This window comes from Carya illinoinensis, chromosome 15 (assembly GCF_018687715.1).
Source record: "Carya illinoinensis cultivar Pawnee chromosome 15, C.illinoinensisPawnee_v1, whole genome shotgun sequence".
NCBI classification, from domain to species: Eukaryota; Viridiplantae; Streptophyta; class Magnoliopsida; order Fagales; family Juglandaceae; genus Carya; species Carya illinoinensis.
This window is the reverse complement of record NC_056766.1, coordinates 31,479,381-31,490,491: the sequence shown is the minus strand read 5'-3', so window position 1 is coordinate 31,490,491 and position 11,111 is coordinate 31,479,381. Positions and strand designations below refer to the sequence as shown.

Genomic DNA, 11,111 nt, shown 5'->3' with positions numbered 1-11,111 from the left:
TAAAGAGGACTAATTCTTTCTTTCAACCCTTATTGCATGTAATTAGTTACCAATTAGATCGAAGAGCTATTGCAAGACAAGAGCAAGACGCAGGGTTCCATTAATTGAACAAAGAGATAAACACATCCATCTATGTTTTGAGAATTATTGAGCTGAAAAACAAATTTTCAGCGACAGATGCTCTCGTTACCTTTAAGACCCAACTCAAAACAGTTTCAGATAGCCCCCTGGCTGTAGCGGCTCACCAACAATTCTGTCGAGCTTGGTCAAGTCTCTTTCATTCAAATGCACTCGACGTCCGTCCTACAGTCAGTAGCAGAATACTAATTTTCAGTTCAAACTCAATACCAGAATATACCACAGAAAAAATCAAAAAATAAATGCCAAATTACAGTACTGCAATGGTGTAATGTTAAATTTTCCTCTCTGCGTAGAGGTTCTCTCCCCTGTCCCAGTGCAGGTTTTTTTCTTTTCTTTTTCTTTTGTCTCCTGTCTCAATGGCAGATGAGATTGAATCCTTATACCAACATTTGTCTCTATCCGAGAAAGAGAGCAGTGAGATTCATGTGGATCCTAATGTTTTGGAACCAAATATTCTACGTGGTGAACGTTGTCTGGTGATGTCATTGTTGTCGGATCGGTATTATAATCGTGAGGCCCTCAAGAGCATGATGAGGAAAGTGTGGCAACCCGTTCATAAAGTGAGTTTTAAGGATTTGGGGTCAAAGCTTATTCTGGTGGAGTTTGGTGACGAGCGTGATAAGCAACGTGTTCTTCGTGAGGGACCTTGGTCATTTGATCGAAACTTGGTTCTGTTGCAACGACTGGAAGGTGATCGACAGGTAACTAAAATTAGAATTTCAGAAGCTTCTTTCTGGATTCGATTACATGAGATGCCGTTAAATGCAATGAATGAGGAGGTGGGATGCCTTATTGGTAACAAGATAGGCACTGTGGAGGAGGTTGATGGTGAACAAGGCGAGGCTGCATGGGGAGAATTCATGAGAATTAGAGTCAAGATGGATATATCATAGCCCCTTATGCGTGGTGTCAAAGTCAATCTGGGTCAGTATGGCATATGCTGGATCCGTTTTGTCTATGAACACTTGCCAAACTTTTGCTACTGGTGTGGCAAACTTGGCCATCAACTGAAAGATTGTGAGGTTGCTAGCCCTCAAGTGACACGGGTTGCTGATCAATTACCATTTGGGCCTTGGTTACGTGCTGGATCATTGCAACGCAGAGGGAAGGAAAGTACTGAACCTCAGACTTCAGTTCATCGGAAGTCTACACCAGAAGTTTCATCAGGGAGTGAACGACAGGCCACTGGTGTCCAGCTGGGAGGTATGGAATCGACAGAGAAGAGAGAGGAGAACAAGGAGACGTTACAAGAGAATGAGTTATTTGATGTTTCTGTTATGCATGAATTACGGGAGGAGGAGTTAATGGGAGATAATGTAGCAGATCATAATATGGCTATGATAACTCCAGGTGTTATAACTAATATGCCAACTCAGCAGGATTCCTCAAAGCATGACAGAGTGGAAAGGGGTCAGTATCCATCATATGAAGATACTAATATAGTGGCTGAACAAATGATGAGTAATACATGTGGGCTTCAGCCCATAGGAGAGGAGGCTATGATTGAAACACAACCAAAATCAAAGAGGGGCAGGCCTATTAGAAAGTGGGTCAGAATGGGTCACGAAGCTCATGCATATTCTGGAGTGTCTCTGGTATCAGAAGTGAAAGGTAAGAGGAAGGCTTCTTCTAATCAACTGACTTCTTCTATTCAAAAACGTGGTAGGAGAGTAATGGTTGAAAGTGAGGATCTCAATTTAAACCCAACGGTGGTGGCTGTTTAGCAGCCCCGCCGAGAACAATGAAAACTATAAGCTGGAACTCTCGTGGGCTTGGGAACCCACGAGGAGTTAGAGCTCTCTGTGACTTAGTCAGGAGAGAAGATCTTGTGGTTTTATTTCTAATGGAAACAAAGTTGACTAGTAGACAGATGGAAAGAGTTCGTGTGAGAGTTGGGTTTGAATGCTGTTTTGCAGTGGATTGTGATGGAAGGAAGGGTGGTGTGGCATTATTATGGAAGAAGGAAATTAAGTTATCTATAACAAGTTACTCTTTGTTTCACATTGATGCCAAAATTAGTGAGAATGATGGAGGGTTGGAGTGAAAATTCACTGGTTTGTATGGACACCCAGAAACTGAAAAAAGAGAGGAAACATGGAGTTTACTTAGAACACTGAGGGTGGAAGGAAATATACCATGGTTGGTATGTGGTGATTTTAATGAAGTACTCAGTCAAGAAGAAAAACTGGGGGGCAGGCCACGACCAGAGAGGTTAATGCAAGCTTTTAAAAGTGTTATTGATGATTGCAATTTGATTGATTTGGGGTTTGAGGGCCAGAAATATACATGGTGTAACAGAAGATATGAAGATGGGGTGGTTAGTGAAAGACTGGACAGGTTTATTGCTACTCCTTCCTGGAAAGCATGTTTTCCCCATTTTCGAGTTGTGCATGGTGTTGCTGCATCTTCTGACCATGTTCCTATCATTCTTGTACCAAGCTCTGCTCAGAATGAATATAGACACAAGCTTTTTAGATTTGAGGCAATGTGGGTAGAGGATGATGAATGTGGTGATGTTATATCAAGATGTTGGCAAGGATTTCATGCAAATAGGCCTACTGGTTCTATCATTGACAGATTGAGCATATGCAGTAAGGAGTTGGAGGTATGGAACAGACAGAAGTTTGGGCATGTGAAACAGCAGATCAAAAGGGCTCGAGAGTCACTTCAAAGAATTCAGTTAGCTGAACCTAGTAGTATAACAAGAGAAGAAATGAAGAAGGCTCAGGATCAACTTCAGGTTTGGTTAGAAAGAGAAGAGATATTGTGGAGTCAAAGAGCAAAAGCATTATGGCTCAAAGGTGGTGACAGTAACTCTAAGTTCTTTCATCATAAAGCATCCCAAAGAAGAAACAAAAACTGGATTATAAGCCTGAAAAATGAAGAGGGGAGTTGGCAGCATGGTGAGGATAGAAATCAACTAATTCTTTCCTACTTCCAGAACTTGTTTCAATCAGAGCAACAAAGTAGCAATTCGAATGAGGAGCTGAATTTCCTAGAAGGGCTGCGAGGAAGAGTAACTGAGGATATGAATGTGGAGCTATTAAAAGATTTTACAAGAGAGGAAGTCAAAGCTGCTTTAAACCAGATGCACCCTACAAAATCACCAGGACCTGATGGTATGCCACCACTTTTCTTCCAACAATACTGACATATTGTAGGAAATGAAGTCACCTCTGTTGTTCTACAGGCCCTCAGAACTGGTACAATTCCCTCTTCTCTAAATCATACTTTTATAACCCTGATACCAAAGAAAAGTAAGCCTGAAATGATTTCTGAATTTAGGCCTATTAGCCTTTGTAATGTAGTGTATAAGTTGATCTCTAAAGTTCTAGCAAATAGGCTTAAACAAGTGCTTAATGTGGTTATTTCTACTTCACAATGTGCTTTTGTACCTGGCCGAATCATTTCAGATAATATTCTTATAGCATATGAAGTGATGCATTACTTGAGACAAAAAAGAAAGGGAAAAGAGGGTTATATGTCCATTAAGTTGGATATGAGAAAAGCTTATGATAGAGTGGAATGGTCTTTTATTGAAAGTGTAATGTCTAGGATGGGTTTTAATGCTCATTGGATTGATCTTGTGATGATGTGTGTCAAAACTGTATCTTTCTCAGTTTTGATTAATGGTGAGCCAAAAGGTCCTATCATTCCTTCTAGAGGACTTCGACAAGGGGATCCCTTATCCCCCTATTTGTTTCTTCTTTGCACAGAAGGTCTTGTATCTTTGCTCAAGCAGGCAGAAGGAAATGGTGAGATCACACCTGTAAGAATATGCAGAGGTGCTCCAAGACTATCACACTTGCTTTTTGTTGATGATAGTATCTTATTTTGTAAGGCAAATGTGTATGAAAACCAGAGAATTCAACATCTTTTGCATTGTTATGAGATTGTCTCAGGTCAAATGATCAATAGAGCAAAAACAGGTATTGTTTTCAGTACAAATGTTCTACCTGCAACTAGAAGTGAAATTCTTGAGCTTTGGGGAGTGCAGAACAGCCATCAATTGGAGAAATATTTGGGGTTGCCACTGTTGGTTGAGAGAGCAAAATATAGGGCTTTTTCTGATATTAAGCATAAAGTTTGGAAGAAGTTACAAGGCTGGAAAGAGAAGATGCTTTCAGCTGGAGGGAAAGAAATACTTATAAAGGCTGTGGCTTTGTCAATTCCTACCTATGCAATGAGCTGTTTTAAACTACCTTCCTCTTTGTGCTATGATCTTGAACAATTGATGGCAAAGTTCTGGTGGGGTCAAAGAAAAGAAGAGAAAAAAATACATTGGATGAGTTGGGCAAAGATGTGTGATACAAAACAGAATGGGGGAATGGGTTTTAAGGATTTAAGAGTGTTTAATGATGCTCTTTTGGCAAAGAATGGTTGGAGAATAATGCAGAATACAGATTCTTTACTTCACAAGATCTTCAAAGCTAGATATTTCCCCACAACACATTTTTTTGATGTTGCTTTGGGTCATAATCCTTCCTTTGTATGGAGAGGTATTTGGGGAACAAAGAATAAATTGCAAGAGGGATGTCAGTGGAGGATTGGCTTGGGAAACAAAGTCAGGATATGGAAAGATGCATGGGTTCCTGGTTTTAAAACTGTTCTAAGGCAGCAGAATAGGTCCCTAATGAGTGAGAATGCAGATGGGCTTAGTGAGGAGGATGCTACTGTCAACTCCTTATTTGTTGCTAATCAAAGAGTATGGGATGTGGGAAAGATTAATTCTCTGTTTACACCACCTATAGCTCTGCAAATCTTGAAGATTGTGCTTACTCATGAGGGGGAGGATCATGTCTATTGGAAGAATGAAGCTACTGGTTTTTATACTGTCAAAAGTGCTTATAGGATGTTTCATTCTTTATATGCAAATAGACAGAATGGTGAATCCTCTAATGCTAGGGTGTTGAGAAAGGTATGGAAGTCTATTTGGAATATGAAGCTCCCTTCAAAGGTGAGAATTTTTGCTTGGAAAGCTGCCAAAGGGATTCTACCAATTAAATCCAATTTACTGAAGAGGAAGGTGTTAACAGAGGACGGTTGTGATTTCTGTAATGCAGAAACAGAAAATATAGTACATGCACTTTGTTCTTGTCCTTCCATCAAAGAGGTATGGTCTCTCTATTTCCCATCACGAGTAGCTATAAGAGAGCATGATACTTTTCTTGACTTAGTTCAGAGAATGCAACTGAATCTGGGTCCTGATATGCTTGAACTGTTCTTTCTGATATGCTGGAGCTGCTGGTATAAAAGAAATATGAAGAAGTTTGAGGCAAAGGATGTTAAAGTCGAGACCATTGTTGGAAATGCATTAGCAATGTAGAAGTCCTATAAGGAATGCAGAACTAAATCTGTTTCAATAATTAGACAGCAGTGTAGATGGGAAGCCCCACCAGCTGGTGTGTTTAAACTCAATATAGATGGTGCTTTTTCTTCTACGGGTTCATTGGCTGGAATTGGAGCTATTGTCAGGGATTCAAAGGGTGAGGTACTAATGTCTGCTGCAAAGAGAGAAGTTTATGTTATGACTGCTGTTGAAGTGGAGGCTTTAGCTATTCTCAGAGGCTTACAGTTCTGCATTCATCTTGGTATTCAAAATCTTATGATTGAAAGTGACTCATTGCTGGTGGTTAACGAGTTCAATAGACAAGGATCTTCACAGGCTACTTTTGGTAATGTGGTTAGAGAAGCTAAGGAGTTGATGACACGCTTTGGTACCTGTCAAGTACAACATGTTATTAGAAGTTGCAATTCAGCAGCACATTCACTTGCCAAGTTTGGTTTAAGTGTACAGAATATTAGTTTATGGTGGGGAGCTTATCCCGATGTAATTTCTAATATTCTTTGGAGTGATTCAAGTACTTTGTAAGTTTTATTTAATGATAATGAAGTATGTTTTCCTATCAAAAAAAAAAAAAAAAACACCTATGCAAGCCTATATATATATATATATATAACATTAATCATAAATATATAAATATTTGAGAGATGCTCCTAACCGAAGGATAACTTTTGGAAATACTACCAAGAATGTTTCCCGTGGGAAGGGTTTCAAGGTTCAAACAAAATCAATGAACGTGAAATTGTTTCATATTTTCATGATTTCAAAGCTGTGCTAAGATATCGAGAAATTAGAGAGCTACATATGAAAAATATACCATATTACGAGGAACAATGAGGCTATTTCTAATAAGCCAGACTTTGAAGCATGAAATCATTCCTAAGAGGAAGTACATCCACCTATTTTTGGTTAGTGCATGAGGTCAGAACACCTCAAACTACCTCAATACTATTTACAAACTATTCACTATTTTTTTTACTACTATTTACAAATTAATCTAAGATCACCTCAATAGAAATTATTCATCCTTGGTTCAAACAGTAAAGGCCGCATATTTTTCTAATTATTCACTCTGAAGTAACTTAAAATCTAGCAACCAGAATGTTGCAACCACCAAGGTTTGGGCTTTTCAAACCCTAATACAAAAAAATGAAAATAAAATAAAAGGCAAGATAGCAACTTTTCCTTTCCTAGAAACCAACTCAGGCACAAGCACACAGATTACCTTAATGTGTTCCAGTCAATTTGCTATTATAGCAAAATCCTAAGAAAAACTTCTACTGAAACTTTCCTCTGAGTCCATGATGATGACTAATGCAGACTTATATTCCAAGTTTAAAGGCTGTTCCTCAAGATTATGAAGCAATCCAGATGAATTTGCTACATGTTTGGTTATTCATCGTAGTTTATACATTGAACAAATATTTCATTCTTTTAGCTCTCTTTGAAGAGTAGATAAGTTAGAATAACATGAGTTTTTAATTTGTTTTCTGCATCAGCTACCTTGTTGTTGCTATCAGCTTGCAAAGTTTGTGGAGCTTGTCACTAGCAATTGTTGATATACATGCCATTCTGGTGAGACGAAGTAGCAGGATATGTAAAATTGTTAGTTGCTTCACCATTGGCGATGGGGTAAGAAAACTCTTATGTTCAACATTCAAGCCTTGCTAAGGCATGTTTTGAAATATATTGCTGATTAGATGCAAAAATATCTGCTTAAACTCTAGGAAGTGGCTGGCTAAGAATTTGTTCCTTTTCATTAACCTTTCAATGAACGGTTCATGAATTTGTACTGACCTTTGAGCCTAAATAAGTGTTTCTCTGTTGGAAGTGCTTATTACTTGGCTAAACAGAGGGAGAGGAAGCAAAGGGGAGAATGCTCTAAAATAGGAAAAATGAAGAGAGGTGGGGGAAGATATGGAATTTAAATGTTCCAAATGTAATAAAACATTTCCTCGGGAGGGCAAATTATGATTCCTTATACACTAAAGTATACATTTGAAGAGAAATAACAACAAAAACCCATACTGTCCAATCTCTGGTTGAGAAGAAGTTAACTGCAAATGATATTTGGGCAATTGCAAGTAGTAAGCTGCAGAAGTGGAAGTTGATGTTGCAAATGACTCCAGAGTTATGGCACCAGTTATGTAGCACCAGAGATAAAGAATGTTAGAAGAAACAACTTCAATTTTAAGAGGGAGCTGGCATAAGAGGGAATAAACTGTGAATTTGGTCAACTGGTTTTAGCTTGGTCACTTGTAATGACCATTGATTAGCCAAGTATGAATGTTATCTTTGTTTCAAAAATAATTTATGAATGGATGTTATCTTTGTTCAGGAAAAAAAAAATTATACATGTGATGCAAATGTAAAAATTTATTGCCGCAACCCAAAAAATGGTACAATCAATATATATGAATAGATATATATATATATAAGATTGTAATTAAATATGGTACTAGTCCCCAGGATGGAATTGAGCCGAGTAACTCTGTATCCAAAGTAGACAATAAATTCATATTGGGCATATCAGATTTGTGTTAAACTTGTGAAGGACTTTATCTTCCCTCTCCCCTCTATTTTTGTTGAACATTCTGCAGTACGTCTGAGTTTGTGGTGCATTACCATTCTCAAATATTAATTGAATCTATACATTTTCCTGGTTTAGAGGTGTTTTCTTATACATTCTTATACATTCTCAAATATGTTGCACTCCAACTTAATGGGAATTTTTTAATGGAATGAGAATAGGTGTTTTTTGACTTTTCAACAGAGTGTTTTTAGCATATACTTGCTGTAATAAGGATATAGAAGAAAACTTTCAGGGCAGCAAATCACTTGAATTCATCATCCAAGAAAACAGACTAATGGCTATCAGTAAATGAACAAAGTAAAAAGCATACAAGCTAATTAATGTTTGTAATTCATGCTTGATACCAAGTCGAAGTTCTAACTCCAAGTTTACCTTTGGATCATCATAGTCTTTCTGCACCAGATCTGGAAGTTGATTCCCCAAGTTTAAGAATCCCTCTTTCCCTCTGTGTAAGGCTATGGATTGGATTCCAAGAGTACTGTGTGATAGTGACATCATTGAGCTAATAAATTGGGCTCTTGTTTTTAGTGGCAAATACCAAATCAAGTCTAAAAGGCAGAGAAAACAAACAAAAATGAAAGGGAAGTCTCACCTGAAAATCCCAAAATAATTCAATTCATTTTTCTTCTTTTATGTTCTCTGCTTTAGTGCTTGTATACAACATTGGCTCCGAAACTTCTATAAAACGGTACCCACAAAGGATCCCAAACATTGGGAAAAGGACAAAGGGCATTTCTACTATAATGCCTTAGATTTTGTTGGTACCCTGGTACGGGAGAGAATACATTGTAGCAATTTCTCGACCCATATTTTGTAGCAAGTCATGCATCCAAAAATATTTATTACACTCATCAATAGGGGTAAGACACTTATCTTTAGGCCTCTGAATACCATGATCAGGAGAGAAACCGCAATTGTCAAATATTTTAATGACATCAGCCAAAGTTTCTCCTTTGAAGAAACATGCAATATCAAGAAACATGTCCTTCGCATTATCTTCCAATCCTTCATAACTTGCTCGAAGTACCCTCTGAATATTTATGTCGGGTATTTGTTTATATTTATTCAATACACTTTTCCATTGATGAATGCTTTGATCTTTTAGAGTTGAACCTAGCATTGTTAAAGCAAGTGGAAGACTTTGAGCATATTGCATTACTTGTTTAGAGAGTTTAACATGATATTCGTCAAGTGGTTCATCTTTCTCAAAAGCATGAAAGCCAAAGTGCTTAAGAGCTTCATCGTTAGCCAAAATCTTCAACTTTTATTTTGAATCAACTTTAGAGATATTTAATAAATGCTAATCTTTTGTTCTTATGATGATTCTAGTTCCTGAACCAAACCAATCAAGAGCTCCAGGTAATGTTTCTAGTTCGACCAATTCATCCACATCATCAAGAATTAGGAGAACACTTTTAGAGCAAAGTCTATGCCTACTCACATGATATTTGTCAAGTGGTTCATCTTTCTCAAAAGCATGGAAGCTAAAGTGCTTAAGACCTTCATTGTTAGCCAAAATCTTCAACTTGTATTTTGAATCAACTTTAGAGATATTTAATAAATGTTGATCTCTTGTTGTTATGGAGCTCTTTTGCAATAGATGTCTTGCCAATTCTACCGGCTCCAAATATCCCTACCATGCATATAATATCGTTCCTTCTCATACTCAAATGTTGATAAATGTCTCATACGCGAGACTCTATTCCAACTGGATATTTTGAAATCATTCCTAAAAGGAAGTACATCCACCTATTTTTGGTTAGTGCATGAGGTCAGAATACCTCAAACTACCTCACTACTATTCACAAACTATTCACTATTTTTTTACTATTATTCACAAATTAATCTAAGATCACCTCAACAGAAATTATTCATCCCCGGTTCAAACAGTAAAGGCTGCATATTTTTCTAATTATTCCCTCTGAAGTAACTTAAAATACAGCAACCAGAATGTTGCAACCACCAAAGTTCGGGCTTTTCAAAACCCTAATACAAAAAAATAGCAACTTTTCCTTTCCTAGAAACCAACTCAGGCACAAGTACACAGATTACCTTAATGTGTTCCTGTCAATTTGCTATTATAGCAAAATCCTAAGACAAACTTCTGCTGAAACTTTCTTCTGAGTCCATGATGATGACTAATGCAGACTTATATTCCAAGTTTAAAGGTTGTTCCTCAAGATTATGAAGGAATCTAGATGAATTTGCTACATGTTTGGTTGTTCATCATACTTTATACCTTGAACAAATATTACATTCTTTTGGCTCTCTTTGAAGAGTAGATAAGTTAGATAACATGAGTTTTTAATTTGTTTTCTGCATCAGCTACCTTGTTGTTGCTGTCAGCTTGCAAAGTTTGTGGAACTTGTCACTAGCAATTGTTGATATACATGCCATTCTGGTGAGACGAAGTAGGAGGAAATGTAAAATTGTTAGTTACTTCACCATTGGCGATGGGGTAAGAAAACTCTTATGTTCAACATTCAAGCCTTGTTGAGGCATGTTTTGGAATATGTTGCTGATTAGATGCACAAATATCTGCTTAAACTCTAGGAAGTGGCTGGCTAAGAATTTGTTCCTTTTCATTAACCTTTCAATGAACGGTTCATGAATTTGTACTGACCTTTGAGCCTAAATAAGTGTTTCTCTGTTGGAAGTGCTTATTGCTTGGCTAAACAGAGGGAGAGGAAGCAAAGGGGAGAATGCTCTAAAATAGGAAAAAATGAAGAGAGGTGGGGGAAGATATGGAATTTAAATGTTCCAAATGTCATAAAACAATTCCTCACGAGGGCAAATAATGATTCCTTATACACTAAAGTATACATTTGAAGAGAAATAACAACAAAAACCCATACTGTCCAATCTCTAGTTGAGAAGAAGTTTAGTGTATACATTTGAAGAGAAATAACAACAAAAACCCATACTGTCCAATCTATGCGTGTACTATGGACATGTATATAGTACACGTATAGCTGCAAATGATATTTGGGCAATTGCTAGTAGTAAGCCGCAGAAGTGGAAGTTAATGTTGCA

The 11,111-nt window shown here is 37.4% G+C and overlaps 1 long non-coding RNA gene across 1 annotated transcript; it reads right to left on the bottom strand.

Annotated features, from left to right (window-relative positions):
• LOC122296001 lies at window positions 1-10,287 on the bottom strand. The gene is made up of 2 exons (XR_006238358.1): window positions 10,131-10,287; window positions 1-303 (listed from the first exon to the last, which is right to left on the bottom strand). It is a non-coding gene; the product is annotated as an uncharacterized LOC122296001 (long non-coding RNA).
• Window positions 10,288-11,111: the final 824 nt, after the last annotated feature.